The sequence below is a fragment of the Silene latifolia genome, chromosome 3, assembly GCF_048544455.1.
Source record: "Silene latifolia isolate original U9 population chromosome 3, ASM4854445v1, whole genome shotgun sequence".
In the NCBI taxonomy this organism is placed as follows: Eukaryota; Viridiplantae; Streptophyta; class Magnoliopsida; order Caryophyllales; family Caryophyllaceae; genus Silene; species Silene latifolia.
In genome coordinates, this window is record NC_133528.1 from 111386236 (window position 1) to 111404033 (window position 17798).

The 17798-nt window shown below is 33.8% G+C and overlaps 1 long non-coding RNA gene and 1 other non-coding gene across 2 annotated transcripts; both read left to right on the forward strand.

The window, feature by feature from the left end:
• Positions 1-509: 509 nt before the first annotated feature.
• Positions 510-616, forward strand: LOC141650620 (small nucleolar RNA R71). Its single transcript, XR_012546642.1, has one exon. It is a non-coding gene; the product is annotated as a small nucleolar RNA R71 (small nucleolar RNA).
• A 14019-nt stretch (positions 617-14635) lies between these two features.
• On the forward strand, positions 14636-16208 carry LOC141647841 (uncharacterized). Its single transcript, XR_012545872.1, has 2 exons — positions 14636-15298; positions 15868-16208. It is a non-coding gene; the product is annotated as an uncharacterized LOC141647841 (long non-coding RNA).
• The last annotated feature ends 1590 nt before the right edge of the window (positions 16209-17798 follow it).

A 17798-nucleotide genomic window follows, 5' to 3' on the forward strand; every position in this document is an offset into this window, starting at 1 on the left:
TTTGGCTTTTGTATGAGAGATTTGGGTGGAATTTGGTGTTTTCATTGTAATAGTTGGAATAAGGGGTACCACTTTTGTATGCTTGAAAAGCATTCACTTGTTTATTTGTTCCCCTACATTCACTTTAGTCATGTCCCAAAGTTCCACAATTCTCACATATCCCACTTGGGATTGATGAAGATGCTACCATGGCATTAACATAATGCTTTGGTGATTTTGAGGCTTCTTTAAGTTTAGCCATAGCCTTCTCAAACTTCAAGTTGATGGTATCAATATGAGCTCTAAGTTGAGCACCCAATTGAGTAATAGAGTCCACTTCATGCTTTCCTCCTCTAGTAGCCTTGCGAGGTCTACTATATTGTGAATTATGGACCGTCATTTCCTCAATCTTGTTCTAAGTTTGATTATCGTGAACTTCGGTGAACATACCATTTGATCCCATGTTGAGAATGTTTCTTGAGTCTTCATAAAGACCATTCCAAAATTGTTGTACCAAGAACAACTCGCTAAGTCCATGATGAGGACATGAGCGACAAATTCCTTTGAATCGCTCCCAAGCTTCATACAAAGATTCTTCATCCCTTCGCTTAAAACCCGTAATTTTAGCTCTTAGCATGTTAGTCTTTTCCGGAGGGTAGAATTTATTGTAGAAAGCTAGAGCCAACTTCTTCCAAGAGTCAATTCCAAGAGTAGCTTTACGAGGCTTTTCAACCATTGTTTTGCGGTGCCAATTAGAGAAAAAGGAAATAAGACCCATCGAATTTGGTCTTCAGTCACTCCGGTTTGTGAAATCGCATCACAATAGTCACAAAAAGTTTCCATATGGGAATGAGGGTCTTCACTAGGCATCCCCCCAAATTGGCTTCTTTCGACTAATTGGATAAATGCGGATTTTGCAATGAAATTTCCGGTTAAGTGTTGTGGTGTGGGAGTACCATTGGGTAGGTTCTCTTCGGTTAGTACGGAATGTGATGAAAACTTAGGCATTGTGGGTTGGTTGGGTGATTGATTTTGTGTTGGGTTCTCCTCACCTTCTCTTGCAAAAGGATTGATGAACTCAATAGTGTTTGGTTGAATATCTACAACCTCACCAATACCTCTCAAAGTATTCCTAGCAAGTCTTCTATTGGTTGTCAAAGTCCTTTCAATTTCGTGATCAATGGGTAACAAGTTACCTTGTGATCTTCTAGACATGCAAAATATCAAACAACTCGAAAACAATTAGAACAAACCTTGAGGAGTTTTACTTCCCCAATGTAAAGAAAGACACAACTAATAACAATCAAAGAAAATCAAATCAAGTTAACACTGTCCCCGGCAACGGCGCCATTTTTGGTCGATCCGCTTTGAGCTTAGATTTCGGTTACTTGTCGTTAGGAGCGCCTAGACCAAAACAATATTTATAACTTCACAAACAACTCTACTATTAGTAAAGAGGCAAGTAAAGGTCGGATCCCAAGGGACAGGTATTGATGTAGGATTTTTGATTGCAAGTAGCGGTGTCTAGGGGTGTCACAATTTGGGTTGAGATAAGAAGATCACTAAACTAAATAACAATTAAAGTAAACAAGCAAGATGACTAAAATGAGATGTAAACAATTGATTAAAAGTACTAGGGTGTCATGGGGTCATAGGGGATTCATGGGAATTGATCATACAAACATATTCTCAAATTATAAGCAAGCAATTATTGTTGTGATAGGATTGAGTTGGTTTATATCTTACAATCCTAGGAAGGTTTGGGTCCCGGAGCCGAATTGATTAGATTGTACAACACCTACAAGTTGACTTAATCCTCCCTACACAACTATATGCATGGTCTAATGAGACTCGAGTTGGTTTATGTCTTACAAGTCTCATTGAAAAGGTAAGTGATGGGTAAAAAATGCAAGGATTCATAGGCTCGCATTTCATCAAACATAAAATGTGCATAAGTTGAGATCACAACAAGCAAGCAATAAATTATAAAAACATATTAAATTAAGCATGAATCATCCCCCATGTTGGTTTCCCCTAATTGCCCATTAACCCTAGTTAAGGAAACTACTCACTCATTATCAAGTTTAACATGTTAACAAGGTTGTCAATCATATTAACAAAGCAAAACATGATGAATAAATGAAGATGATTAACAATAATTAAAAAGGGATTAAGAGGGTTATACCTAATGATGATTCCAAAATAATAATGCAAATAATTAAAGAAGTACTTGATGATTGATGGAAGGTTGTCAATCTCCCAATAAACCCAAATAATCTTCAATTACCCAAAATAAAAGATGAACAAAAGAGAAATTAAGGAAATGAGATTTGTATTAATATTTGATTAGAAGTTGATTACAAGATTAAGGAGAGATTAGAATGATATATACTACACTAAAGATTGATAAGAAGAACATGATAACCTAATTAGACTAATGGGGTATTTATAGTGGGGATTAGGTGCACAAATTAGGGTTACTAAGGGCTTAAATGACGATTAAGTCCTTGAGGAATCGCTCCTCTCAAGAAAAGATGCGGGTCTCCTTTTAGCTAGTCTTCCAAAAATATGCGCATCTTCAATGGTGGGAAGAAGATGATGTGTCCCTCTGGAGTATAATCCGAGCGTCCAAGGGTCGAGACGGGCGGATTGGGGAGCTGTTGTACGGGCGTCTGGGCGGCTTGGACGAGCGTCCTGGGAAGCTGCTGGACGGGCATCCCAAGTGGTGGGACGAGCGGATCCTGGCTCAGCTTCCTTTTCTTCTTTTCTTCTTCCAACAATCCTCCGGGATTTTGTCGGGGATGCAAGGATCTGTTTCATCATTGCCCATCTACTACAGTATGTACAAAGGCCTTCTAGTCTTGTCTTCTCTTTGATGCTTGGTCATTAGATTCGATAAATTTAGCTCTATTTTTCCATGAAAATGCAAGGTTTGCACTCCTCTCCTACCAAGGAAGCAAAACCTCAGAGGATATGCAAAACAAAGGACTAGAGATAGTAAATGACCCAAATATGCACTAAAAAGCATAGGAACGAGGCTAATTTGGGGACTAAATATGCTCAAATATTGATCACACCAGATTGATTGTGAATGTTGTGTGGATGTTAGGGGATCTTAGAGTTGCTAAAGGATGTGAGAGATGAGGTATATATAAGGAGAAATAGGGCTCGAAAATTTGGGTGTTCGAATTGTGGTTGTACTCGGGTTTTTTGTTGTTTGAGTTGGAGTTTGGCTGTGGTTTTTTGTGGGTTTGTTAGGGTTGTTAGGGAGACTTTACTTGAAGTTAAGGTAGGTAATGGACGTGGTTTATGATTATGGCAATGGAAGGATTTGGTTTGAGATAAGGAAAGGTCTTTGAGTCGGTTTTAGGAAACTTGTGTTTCCTTAATCTTTTCAAGATTTTCTCTATCTTTTTATGGTTTACAAGGATGTATGTAAGGTGTAGGATATCTCTTCCTTGATGGTTAAGCAAAGGGAAGTTAATGGGGAAGCTTAGAGCTCAAGAAACGATCTCCAAAGAGCCACGAAAAACACAGTAAGAAAGGGGCTCGGGTTTGGCCTTGTTTGGGTTCGTGGGGCTTGGTTTTATGGCTAGCTAGGCTAGGTTGGGGCTGGTTAGGCTAAGGTGCGGCTAAGGCATGGCTAGGACGGGGCTAGGTGGTTGAACATGGGTGTCTGGTTGAGGGTTTGGCGCTGCCAAAACAGAGCAGGCCGTGGGTGTTGGGATTGGTTTGAGTCGCGTTTTGGTTGGGTTTAAGGATAGGATTTGGATGGGTTTGGTGGGGCTCGAACACGGGACCAAGTGAGGAAGGATATGGGTCTAAATCTCATCGAAATTCGGGCCCTAAACGAGTCAAAAATGAGTCCAAAAATTGAGCTTGAAATCGCGTTAAAAAAATTGTCGTAAAAATTGAGTTTTTCAAATCAATTGATAAAATGATTAAATGATTTTTCAAATAAAATGCTTAATGAACAAAAATATTTATTTCATTTTCAATAAAATAAATTTGGGGAAATAAACTCAAATTAAAACGACAAAATGAATTTACTAATTTTAAAATACTAATTTAAATATCATTTAAATTAATAAAATACAATGTCATTGACATGTACATCGTAAAACGAGCTTGAAAATAAAGACATATGCCAACTAAATAGTAATGTCGTCCTATCATCAACAGGTGTTTGTCGGAAGTCTAAAAGTTCCAGTATCGACAGATACGTGTATCTATCAATATATATACTTATAAGAGGAACTTTTGGAGCGATTTCATTGGCTATTAGTCCATATTTTGTAAACTATCATCACAATTTTAAAATATAAAATAGTAAATTAAAATAACTTATCTAATTATATCAAATACATAGTCTTTCACTTTGTGTTATATACCGTATATATTATTTCTCCCTTTTAAAAGGACCAAAAACAATCAATCTATAAATATATGATCCACCCTTTTTATGAAGTTATTAACTCTTCTGTTTACTTACTTTTATGATCTATAAATCTTTTCAAATTGAAATTATTTAAGGATGGCTGCTAATGATGTTTATTTATTGTGTAGGTATCATCTTAATTGAAGAACGTATTTACTGATAATAAAACTTGGTGTTCCATTAGAAATACCTCCGTGGTAAGCGTTTTTTACATAATTAAGCTTTTCTGCTACTTTTTTTTTAAATAAAATATTTTTTCTAGACTATTATGGTAAAACAAAAATATGTCTAGGGCAGTTTTACACAAATTTATTGTTAACCACTAATAATAGGGTGTGTTTGACACCGTTTTACAATTACTAAGAACTTACTCCGTCGTAAAATTAAGAATTTGTCGTAAGATTCTTGATATTGTTGGTTTTATAGGCACTAAGATATGTCATATCTATTTCATTAGTCAAATATACAATCTATTTACTAACACTTACTATAAAACTCAGATTGAGTAAAATAAATAAATTAATATATAAATTACGTCTTTGTATTTGGACAAAAATAAAAATAAAAATAAAACAACGCTCAGAACTTTAATTTAGACCAAAATTTTAAATTACTTATGTACAAGCTATTGAAGGAAAAGTAGATCTATATACTTAACATATTCATATATGTTCCATTTTAATTTACTCATAAAATTAATGGTGATCTTATGCATGCAAACTAATAAACAAAATAAAGAAGAAATATTCATCCTTTCATTGGGATTTCGGTTTTTAGGGCACAAGAGAGATCTCCTTCTCTCTTGTTCTTGTGCTTTCCTTTATGGATGAACAAAGACCCAAATATAGGATCTCTCCCAAGGATTAATACCCAAAGCACACTCTTAATAAAATTAATATTATGAATACTAGACAATATTAATTTTGTAAGAAAAATTGACCCAAAATTATTTGGTTTTATCTCCCTAAAACCGGTTAGGAGAGGAGAAGAGGAAGGTGAAATATTTTTATCTCTCTAAAAATATTTTGGTGGATGAATGAATGAATGATACAACAAAAACATTTTTGTGTATATTAGGTAAAATAAGAGGAAACTCTCAAAACCGGGTGGAAGGGGGGCATGGGAGGGAGCAAATGCATGCTCTAGTTGCTCTTCACAATGAGCATTAGGGTTGCATGGCTAGTTTAGTAGGTAATCATTGTGTTTACCACTAATTTAATCAACACAATATTAGCCTAATACTCCCATAATTTCGGTCCATTTAGATAATATGGACTCCATATTATGTTTGTCAAAATGTCAATTTGTCTTATGTCACATGTCATATGTTACATAAAATTGTTATGTATTTTTAACATATTAAAAATCAACGTATTAATAAAAATATGTCATATACAAAAATCGACTTTAGTAATTCATAATTACTTGTACCAAAATATTTTACCAATTATAAATCACAACAAATTGTATTTATAATAATTCATTCAAATTTAATTGTTTCTTTAAACAATAATTTCATCTGAGTAATGATACAATTCGATTACTCAGACCGTATCTCATTTAATCAAATTCCAATGAAATACGTAAATATTACTTCCAAAATCGTCCATCAATTTTAAATAATTTAATTGACTCGTAACGTTATACGATCAATTAAATGAACAATTAAGAGTGTTGCCCTATAGGTATGACCTAGGGGATCAACTGATCACCACCGTCGTACGACAGTAATGCCAAACTCTAGTCAACCAATCATTACCGATATGTGTGGACCAGTTGACAGTAAAATGTTACTTCCCAATTGTATTCTTTATAATGAGACTTAAACATGTGATCATCATGATCAACAGTGGTGATCGCATTATTGTCGGAGGACACATATTCCAACAATCTCCCACTTGTCCTCGACAAGTGCGCGTCGCCAATTCTCTTGTCCTATTACTATCTCCCACTCAATGCAAGGTGTCTTTTAGGTCGTACTTGCAAGTAATCATATTGAGAGTGGTTTCCTCGATCTGGAGAATAACTGATTGACTGGATTTATCCAACATGGATACATTACGAGCGTGGCCACGCATTTCCAGTTCATTACTCCTCGAGTGGCCCTGAGATATTGTTATAACCCTGACTAGGGGTGGACAATTCCTATCGCACTCATTCCCTTCAACTAGCCACAGCCATCATAACCCAAAATATGTCCATTTGACCCCATTTACGAAGGTCGTAGTAACACAAATCAAAGTTAATCTGAAACTGTGTCATCTTAGGCGAATAGTCATTAGTCAAAAGAATCGACTCATTTGAATACTATAGCAGCTCTCGCCACGACCAGGCTATATAAATTTGCCAGAACTCTATAAGCGGTCATTAGGCCCGATAAAATGTTCCTAACAGTCTGCCTATGTGATCGACTAGTCATCTCACATGAATCTATGGCACTTGAACTTGCCATCAATCGCATCACACTCTAGTCACTTCGAGACGTCACCTCATGTAAGTAACTATGGGCAACTAAAATGTTAGTCCATGTTCACTTTAACGGGGTTCAATTGTCACTACAACCCGTTGGATGTAACAAAGTATAAGGTGAGTTAATAATAACTCAAACGACAAATGTCGACATCACACTCGGGTAGTCAATACCATATTACAACCTTGTGATGCATATCGTAAGTGTAAACACATATTGATTGCAATAGAAGTTTAACATGCCATGTGTCCATGTGTTCAAACTTCTTATACTTGCGTTTTCCTTTACATTCATGTTCTCTCTCATAGCATGAACCTTACCAAGTACACATCAAGGTTCCCGACCTTGGTTTTGGTTCTTTAACTTGAAAGAACTTCCTTATCGATTATCACATAACGAACGAATTTGTGATGAATGATATAACTTGTACTGATCAAGTACTCCATCCACACACAATGCACTAGGTATATGTTTTGCAGAGTCTTGCAACAATTTGTCAAGATGATTGACCTAGCACTTCTCACAAGTCCTAGCATATTAGGAAAGATTAGTTTTGAGCAACTTCTTATTCAACTAAGTGTCTTTCCAAAACCTCTTATTTCTCTTTCTAGCTTGAAAGGTTTAGGATTCTCATAAATCCTTGCATGTGTTCGGATTTTCTATAATATGTGCAACCTCTTGACACACAATAGAGCATTCCGTCAAACACCGAAATCGCTCATCGGATTCTACTCGAGGATTCATGACGTTTCTGTTATGGCTTACCAATGAATCATCATGCTCTTATGCATATGATTCACCATTGGACATGTGCATGATTATTCTAATGGCGGAAACATTAGTAACTTTTAATCATGTCATCAACTATATTTAGGTTCAAGGAACGACCATGACTGCTAATGGCAATTCCATTTTCATTTAAATGAATAACCTATGTATCTCGTTGATTCGATGTGTATCTATCAATACTTATCCAACATCTCATGATGTAGTTGGATTCATCATGGTCCATTTTCATCCAGAATTGAAAACTCAAATGCTTCTTTATGAAAGAAGGTATTAGCTCGTCATTCTTCAATGAGTGATGAGTTGTAAACATTCAAAGGATGATAGCTCCCACTAAATTCCATGTCTTCACATGATAATTTCCTAACTCCCACTGAATTCCACATGTTTCGAAATTGACTTCTCAATCGAAAATTTTTTAAGAATTGAAATATAAATTGCATTGCCAAGTTTATTAAGATAAAACCATATATGTTCCCATCATATCCTTTCAAAATACCTATTTTGAAGTGGTCTCATCTTAACCTTATGGAAAGTGATTTTAATCTCTAACTCACACATATCATAATGATGTGCAGCGATGTCATTATTCAAATATAAATAATATCTAGAACACGTCCTTCGAAATACCCTTTCGGAAGGAGGTTTAACCATTTCATAATGAGGTTAAGAAATGACATCTGTGTGGTCAAAACTTGGCTATTGAAGATATCGGTATATCAATCCTTGCAACTTGTTAATAACTAGTGTGTTACTATGATTCATTTAGGCTCTTAAATAAATCTCAAGGTTGAAACTATTGGTCAAAATTTTTCATAAACTAGTCAAAACTCTTGTTAAGACTTTACATTAGTCATTTTTCTTCCAAAACTTTCTTTTGGTCTCCTCGTGTAGTTATCTTGAGAATATACTCTTATGATTACTTCACTTGGTCTCTTTAGTCATATAGAACTTACTTGAGACCATAGATCTTATCTATTTGGTATACTATATAAATAGATATACCTTTATTCAAATCATTCTCTCTTGCGTAGATCTTCATTTACACAAGTACACAATTTTATCTTGCCTCGTGTGTTGTGTTCTCATTTTTCTCCCACTCTATCTTTAGAATAAATACACTATAGATCCAAAGATAGTATATGAGACACATATAATGAATTTGAAGTATAAAGGAGAACTATCTCATAGGTTGACTAATAGTTTTAGATTTCATAAGTGTACTTGGTGATTGACATTCCTTTAAAAGAGTTCATAGACTCAAAATCACTTTGTAAATGATCATACACAAGCCTTAAGCATGTGGACATATAATGAATCCCGTCATTATATTTGTCTATTAGATCACTTTAAGTGAATAATCATATGTTTCTAAGAGTAAGCATTTAAACATGAATTTTAGAACAAAAGGATAAAATGATAAAACAGGTGACTTGGGTTGCAAACCAAGTCACCATTATCCAAAATACAACCAATTATCCAAAATACCTTTCCATGTCAAACACGGAAACTTAAGGTTCTAAAAATCCAAAACATAATTTTAAATAAGACAATAAAAAGCGAAGCTCCATGAAAGCTATTCCTAGCTCCTTGATGGTTTCTTAAGCTTGCTTTTCTTTTCCTTTGTCTTTGCTTGGTGGAGGCCCTATTTACAATAAAAAGGGAGATACATTATCACAACTTTGTATCACAATACCATAGTTGAATTAGAAATATAAAAGAAAGGATAGTCATTTACCTACTGGAGTAATCTTTCCAGCCTTAATATCACCAAGGTATTTGGAACAATTTCTTTTCCAATGTTCCATACCATTACAATAATGGCATTTATCAAGAGGACCCTTCTTGATTTTCGAAGTGCTAGCATCATTAGCTTTAGCTTTGGTGAAAGTGGGAGCTTGCTTCTTACCCTTCCTCCCATTCTTCTTGAACTTCCCCTTACTCTTAGTGCTTATGTTAAGCACATCCTTTGGAGGGTTCACATTTAACCCCATGTCCCTCTCGGCTTGCACAAGTAACTTGTGCAATTCTTCAAGAGACACATCCTTGTCTTGCATGTTAAAATTCATCCGGAATTGAATATATGCTTTGACTTTGGACAAGGAGTGTAGAATCCTATCTACAATGAGTTCTTTGGGGATTTCAACTTTTTGAATCTTCAAGGTCTCAACTAGCTCCATAAGTTTGAGCACATGAGGGCTAACCTTTTGGCCCTCTTTGAAGTCGAGATCAAAGAATGCCGTGGCCGCCTCATATTGGACGATCCGCGGAGTTTGTGAAAACATTGTCACAAGCTTGGAGTAAATCTCATTAGCGTTGCCCATTTTAAAGGCTCTCCTTTGGAGATCCGCCTCCATTGCAAATATCAAGACATTTTTCATTGCGGCGGACTCCTTTTGGTAAGCCTCATATGCTTCCCTAGTGGCGGTGGTCGACCTAGTAGTAGGTTCGGGTGGAGAGGCCTCGGTAAGGTAACGAAGCTTGTCGTCACCTTGGGCGGCCAATTTGAGTTGGGCATCCCAATCGGAGAAATTTGACCCATTCTTTTCAAGTTTACATCGATCCATGAAGGATCGGAGACATGATGTATTGGCGAGAGGCGTGGCGTTAGGGGTTGGTGTTGCCATTTGTTATGAGAAAAAGAAGTGGTCTACAAAACAAAATAGAAGGAATAAAACAAATGTCGTTTTAAAATACTTCTCGTAAAAATGTATAATTTAAACAAGTTTTATGCATTTTTCTAGTGACCTCTACCCAACTAGATAAATGATTCCAAGACCCAAATTCATATCGACTTAGCATGGTAGGGCCGATTCATCCTTTATCAATATAACTCGGTGGATTAACGTTTAATCGATTCTACTTTTAGAACTCTTGGTCGATAAAATTATTCTAATGTTTATCTATAGCCCGGAACACATGCGACTATGGTCACGAATACTTCCGTTGAGCTCAATCCAAATTTCGAATAAATTTGTCCATGATCCAAATCCACATCAACTCGGGCACGGTAGGGCCGATTCATCCCTTATCAACATGAATTCGGTGGATAGACATTTATCACCCACTTCTCCTACGTAACAAGTTTTGTACCCCCGGTAGGGCCGAGTGCACTCCCTCGCGAAATAGGTTTTCATGGTTTCTACAATTTGGTAAGGCTATGTCTCAATTAATTGTTTTAGCGAGAGGTCATGTCAATTTATTATCTATCACGTTTTAAGTGAACTAAAGCGGTGAACTACGATAATTTTAATTGACACGGTCGATAAACTCGATAAAAGAAGACGCATGTTTTAGTTATGGCGATTTAGCGATGCATGTGACATATAAATAAAATGCAAAACATAAAATAAATCCTAGTATGGCCTTCCTAAAATAGAAAACTATTTAACTATTACATATTCGGAAACCAACTCCATTGGTCCCTTGAACTTCGGCTGTGGCACGCATCTCGAGGTAACACCGTCTTTATGTATCGCCATCTTGAAGAAATCCGTCTTTGGGAACTCCGGAATAAATTAAATTACATAGCAAATTACATAATTTCCTATTATACATTTGTAACTAAAATAAAATAAATCTATTAAATTACAAAACGGTGATACGAGATCACAATAAATTACAACCGAATCGATATTCTCATACATTTTGGGTAATACCAAATAAAAAACTAAGGCCATACTAAGTAAAAATTACATAATTCAAAAATTACATAAATTAAATTATGACAATCATAAAGAAAATGCAGCATTATAATATGTATGAACATGCCCAATTTTATGCTAAATCGCCTTTAAATAGCCAATATCGTATATTACTCGGTTTTTACGGATTTGCGTGATTTCAACATTTTAAAATCACAAAAATTACATAAATTCATATTTATGCATAAGTTAATTACCCTAACCTCTTAGGACTCAAAATTTAGTCTTCACTAATTATTTGACCATAATTAACTCATATTTCCAAAATTTGTTCATTAATGGACTTAAAATTATAAAAATAAGTTATAAACTTCAAATAAATCACAAAATTTCAAATAAATTTGAAATTTGAAATTTAAAATCATGAACATTCTGGAAAAATACCATGACACTCATAATGTTCAAAAACTTAGGTTAAAAATTTCGAAATGTTTCCGGAAAAACAATGTTGCGGTTTATCGGTTTTAACTAAAATAATCATAAAAACATGAGAAAAATTATATTCACCAACTTTTCAATTTTAGATCTGAAAAAGATAATAAAATGCAACATTGGACGTTTTTCCTTAGTCATAGATTATGTTTTATTAATATTTCACTAATAATGTCACTATTTATGCTATTTTTCTGCAAAAAATCATAAATCATGCACAAAGACTTCAATATAGCCTATTATTTTACACACATCTTGTAAAATTGCATGTGACAACATACTAAATTTCTATGACCAGATTCGAAATTTAACTCATATTAACCTATTTTTCACTTAAATCCGATTTTAATAATGAAAAATCCCTTTTTTTGAGCATAAGAAGTCCAAAACTTATGAAAATTTACAGGTCATCTCAAAATAATATATGTGATAACATATCCAAAAATCACTGGAAAACTCGAAGTTTAGCTATTTTTAGTCCGAAAATGACATTTTTATTCATAAAATCATATTTTAATGCCATTATTGTATAAAATGAACAATAAAAAAATCCATAAATTAACCAAAATATCCTAAAAACATTTTAGGACCAGAAATTTTAACATGCATAAATTAATTTCGTGATATATCATAATAACACAAATTATACAAGTTTTATATGTTAATCTTTATAACTCGGAAAAACTTTTAACCGATTTGCATGCAAACAACCATGGCTCATGATACCGATTGAAGGAAAAGTAGATCTATATACTTAACATATTCATATATGTTTCATTTAAATTTACTCATAAAATTAATGGTGATCTTATGCATGCAAACTAATAAACAAAATAAAGAAGAAATATTCATCCTTACATTGGGATTTCGGTTTTTAGGGCACAAGAGAGATCTCCTTCTCTCTTGTTCTTGTACTTTCCTTTATGGATGAACAAAGACCCAAGTATAGGATCTCTCTCAAGGATTAATACCCAAAGCACACTCTTAATAAAATTAATATTATGAATACTAGACAATATTAATTTTGTAAGAAAAATTGACCCAAAATTATTTGGTTTTATCTCCCTAAAACCGGTTAGGAGAGGAGAAGAGGAAGGTAAAATATTTTTATCTCTCTAAAAATATTTTGGTGGATGAATGAATGAATGATACAACAAAAACATTTTTGTGTATATTAGGTAAAATAAGAGGAAAAACCAAGTGGTTTTTCCTTTCTCAAAACCGGGTGGAAGGGGGGCATGGGAGGGAGCAAATGCATGCTCTAGTTGCTCTTCACAATGAGCATTAGGGTTGCATGGCTAGTTTAGTAGGTAATCATTGTATTTACCACTAATTTAATCAACACAATATTAGCCTAATACTCCCATAATTTCGATCCATTTAGATAATATGGACTGCATATTATCTTTGTCAAAATGTCAATTTGTCTTATGTCACATGTCATATGTTACATAAAATTGTTATGTATTTTTAACATATTAAAAATCAACGTATTAATAAAAATACGTCATATACAAAAATCGACTTTAGTAATTCATAATTACTTGTACCAAAATATTTTACCAATTATAAATCACAACAATTTGTATTTATAATAATTCATTCAAATTTAATTGTTTCTTTAAACAATAATTTCATCTGAGTAATGATACAATTCGATTACTCAGACCGTATCTCATTTAATCAAATTCCAATGAAATACGTAAATATTACTTCCAAAATCGTCCGTCAATTTTAAATAATTTAATTGACTCGTAACGTTATACGATCAATTAAATGATCAATTAAGAGTGTTGCCCTATAGGTATGACCTAGGGGATCAACTAATCACCACCGTCATCTACGACAAGTAATTTCAAACTCTATCACCAATCATTACCGATATGTGTGACCATTGGTTAATGAACCGATACTTCCCAATTGTATTCTTTATAATGAGACTTAAACATGTGATCATCATGATCAACAGTCGTGATCGCATTATTGTCGGAGGACACATATTCCAACAGCTATATGCGTAGATAGTTTAGCTTTAAGGAGAGTAATAATTGTCTAAAAAACAAAAAGTGTTTCTAATTGTTAAGAAAGCCTTCACCATACTAAGCTAAAAAAACAATACATGTAATAATAACAAAACTTACAGTTATTATGTAGACAATTAATTATATCTTTGAGTACAGTTATAAAAATAGTGTATGGTATCACTTGCGTAAACTAATCCAATACTCCATTGTCTTTACAATCATGAGAATGTATGTTAGGAGTGACAATCATTGTTTTTACCAAGAATACGACATAAGAGGGGTTAATGTATTATCGAATTGACTACGTATTGAGTCATAACACATGCTTTTATAAAAATAAAAAAAAAATAATAAAAAAAAAACATTTGATGGTTCAAGTTTTGTGAATTATTGAAGTTATAAAGTATTGAAATATGATAAATATATTATTACTTAATTAATTGTGAACTATCCCAATCTTTTATATTTTTCACTCCATATTTTTCATGTTCATATAGTGTATACTCCTAATAAAACTCAAATTAAGATCCTCACTATAAATTAAGAGTTACACATGTTGAACAACAAAAAAAAGACAAATAATAAGTATCTTGAATATGCATTGACCTAATATGAATAATGAAAATTATATAGGGCTAATTGATGGAAATAATCCATACTATTACCCACCTTCTCAAAATAATCCGAACTACATTTTAACCTAAAATAAACTCAACTTCTGTCACTATCGTCTCAAAATACATTAGCTTAATTTTGACCTTCTGTAACAAGTTAAAATGACCTGCTAGAATAAAATACCTTCACCCCTTTTACTGCCTCCCTCACAAAACCCCAACCACTTACCACCACCATACTTCCTCACCCATTTCCACATCATCACACTTCACCGTACATGACCACCACCCTAACCTAACCACTACCACTGCCACCCAACGACGCCTGCATCACCATCAAACCACCACCCTCAGCCCCCTATTCCGCGTTGTCATCATCGAATGACTACGTTCCACCTTCACCCATGTGCCCCCTATTCCGCGCTCATCATCGAACCTGAATAATTGACATCACAGCAATCACGAGAATTTTGAATAGCCCACAAAAAAGTGACTCATTTTTTCTCAAATCTTTACCAACTGCTACATACAATTTCTCAACTTTAATGGGTCTATTATGTCTAATTAACCCAGTAACCCTCTTTCTCCTTCAACATCACAGCAATCATATTCATCATCAAATAGTATCAAATCCATGGATTTTTGGGGGAAAAATTTTCTAGGGGAAAATTACAAAGTAAAGCACAGTACAAGAATCTTGTGTATAATGGTAAAATGTAGCAGGAACCCAGATGATAATAATAATAAAATAGAAGGGGGAATAGTAGTTGTAGATTTGCATTGCTCTGATGAATTCAATTGACTTGTGATTTTTGTTTATGGTGTTGGCTTAGGATGGAAGAATATTGATGGTAAATACCTTTTGTAACCAACAAATTAGTACGGACTCTCTATTATACGGGTCATTCGCTTTTGCTCTACCATTCATGGTAGGTACTAGGCAGCATGAAAGACTAAAGGCGTTATTTGTGTGATTGGTGAGGATAGTGGTTGGATAGGTTGCTGATGGTGGTGGCAGTGGGTCAGTGGTTAATTGTAGCTTTGGTTTGGTGATTGATGTGCGGTTGTGATATGGTGAGGGAGGAGGGTTTGAGTAGTGGGATTGGATGGTAAATAATTAAGAAGGGGGAGGGGTCATTAAAAAAAATGGAGGTAAGTTAACCTGTTAAAAAGGTGGCCGGTTACTTAGATTGTTACGAGAAAAGAGAGGCAATAGTATGGTTTATTGTGAGTTAAAATATAGTTTAGATTATTATGAGAAGATGACCAATAGTTCAAATTATTCCTATCAATATAATAGGGCCTTAGTTTATTTGTTTGGTTTGAGTTGTTTGTGGTTTAAAAATAATTGTGCTTGATTAGCTAAATTACGTTTATGTTTCAAATATATGTAAACTAACAATTTGGATGACGTTTGTAGGAAAGCGCGGTCGATATCGGCACATGGTGTTTCAAGCATGAAGAAAAAGTTGATCTTGATAACATGATGGTGATATGTCAATGGTGAAATATCTAATAGTCTGATCTTATCAAATCATGCCTTTTTTTAGTAACATGAATGTTATTTCAGGAATGATTTTTCCTTTACATGTTTGATGTTTCGTATTCATCCTCGATATAATAGGCTAAAAACAAATCATTTCAACTATCGGTAGAAATTTCAGTAAGGTGTCGTTTGGTTGCCCCATAAAAAATGGGTGAATTGGAAATTCACGTGAATTGGAAAAATGGAGATTGTTTGTTTGCCCAAAATCACGTGAATTGCATTTTCCTAGGAGTTCTCAATTCCTCCATTATGGAGGAGTTTAATTATCTAGCTCCCTCTAGGTAATTGGAAACTCCCACATGAATCCAACTCCCGGATGCCAACCAAACAAGTTTTGAGCAATTCCCGTGAATTGACCAATTCACGTGTTTTGTAAAATCATGTTAAATTAATTACCGTATGACAACCAAACGAAGCCTAAGTTGAATTCCGAGAACTTCATTCTCGCATGTAAATTTTTTGCCAACGTATGAAATCGACTTATACACTAATAGTGTGTGTATTTTTTTACTTGCATAAATTGAATTGATAAATTACTAAATTTTGACAGCTGAAATTTAAAATATGGGACTAATAAAATCTCATATTCTATTAGTTATATACCATGGTCTTATAGGACATAAATTAGAAATATAATTAAACTTCTCCTAAAGTCTATCAAGCTTTCTTTAGAAGCCATTAAATATTTACGTTGATAGTCTTGCATTTCTCAGTTCTCACATGCAATAATATCTATGCGCAGTGCGCTGCAGATATATAGTGAACAAAACGTACGGATTAATAGTTATTCCACAAATAAAAATCATTTTTTTAAGTACTGTGCGCGTCATAATAATTACTTAGAACTACTCTGTATTATTTAGTTTGAATTCTAGAATAAAAAAGAATAAAAATATGTATAAATAAAATAAAATACGGAGTAATTAAGCAAACATTAGAATTCAATTAACTTATTTTAATAATAAATGCAAAACGATATATCCAATCAAATTTATCTAACAGCTTAGCAAATATTAGAACTCTATCAATAGTTCACACGAAGAGTCCAATTCAAATAACAAGAGTTTAACTTATACAAGTCAGCCTCCATGGCCCTCGATTCATACAATTCATAGAATGAAATTGCCAAATTGGTTTTAGAACAAATATAGAGATTCAATCATTTGTTTTAGATAAGACATGAAATGTGAGTGGTGACAATATAATTGGATGTGTAATGATTTTATAGACTTCGTTGCATAAATAAAAGCTTATTTTACGAATTGGTGGGAAGAACTCATCTTATATATTTCAATTAAAGTATTTTACTGAAAGTCGCTTAGCCTAATTCTCAGTCATTACTGATACTGAATCTAATTTGATGACATTATTTTATTTTATTGCTGTCATATTGAATGATTTATTTTAATAATAAAAAAAGTATTTTATGCAGCAATCCATATTGATCATTAGAGATCGAAATTGTATAGTTGAGCACACTCTCAAAAAGAATATAAATGATAAATAAATAATTAAGATGCAAAGAGTAATTATTTTTTTCGATTTTCATTATTCTAGGGAAAATATAACTGGAAAATTAATAGTTCAAGTTCTTAACTGAATTGTTTTTAATAATTAAGGTCCTTCTCTTAGCCTTTACTCGATAAGAAAGCTCTCGGAGAATAATTTGGCAAATTCATGTTATAGTTGTATACCCCAATAGGGGCATGGAAAGTCATACAAGTATTGTACTGGACTTTTATCCATCAAAATCCAGTCAAAATCGAGTAGTATTAGCCCGGGTTGATTAATCCCAATTAAAATTG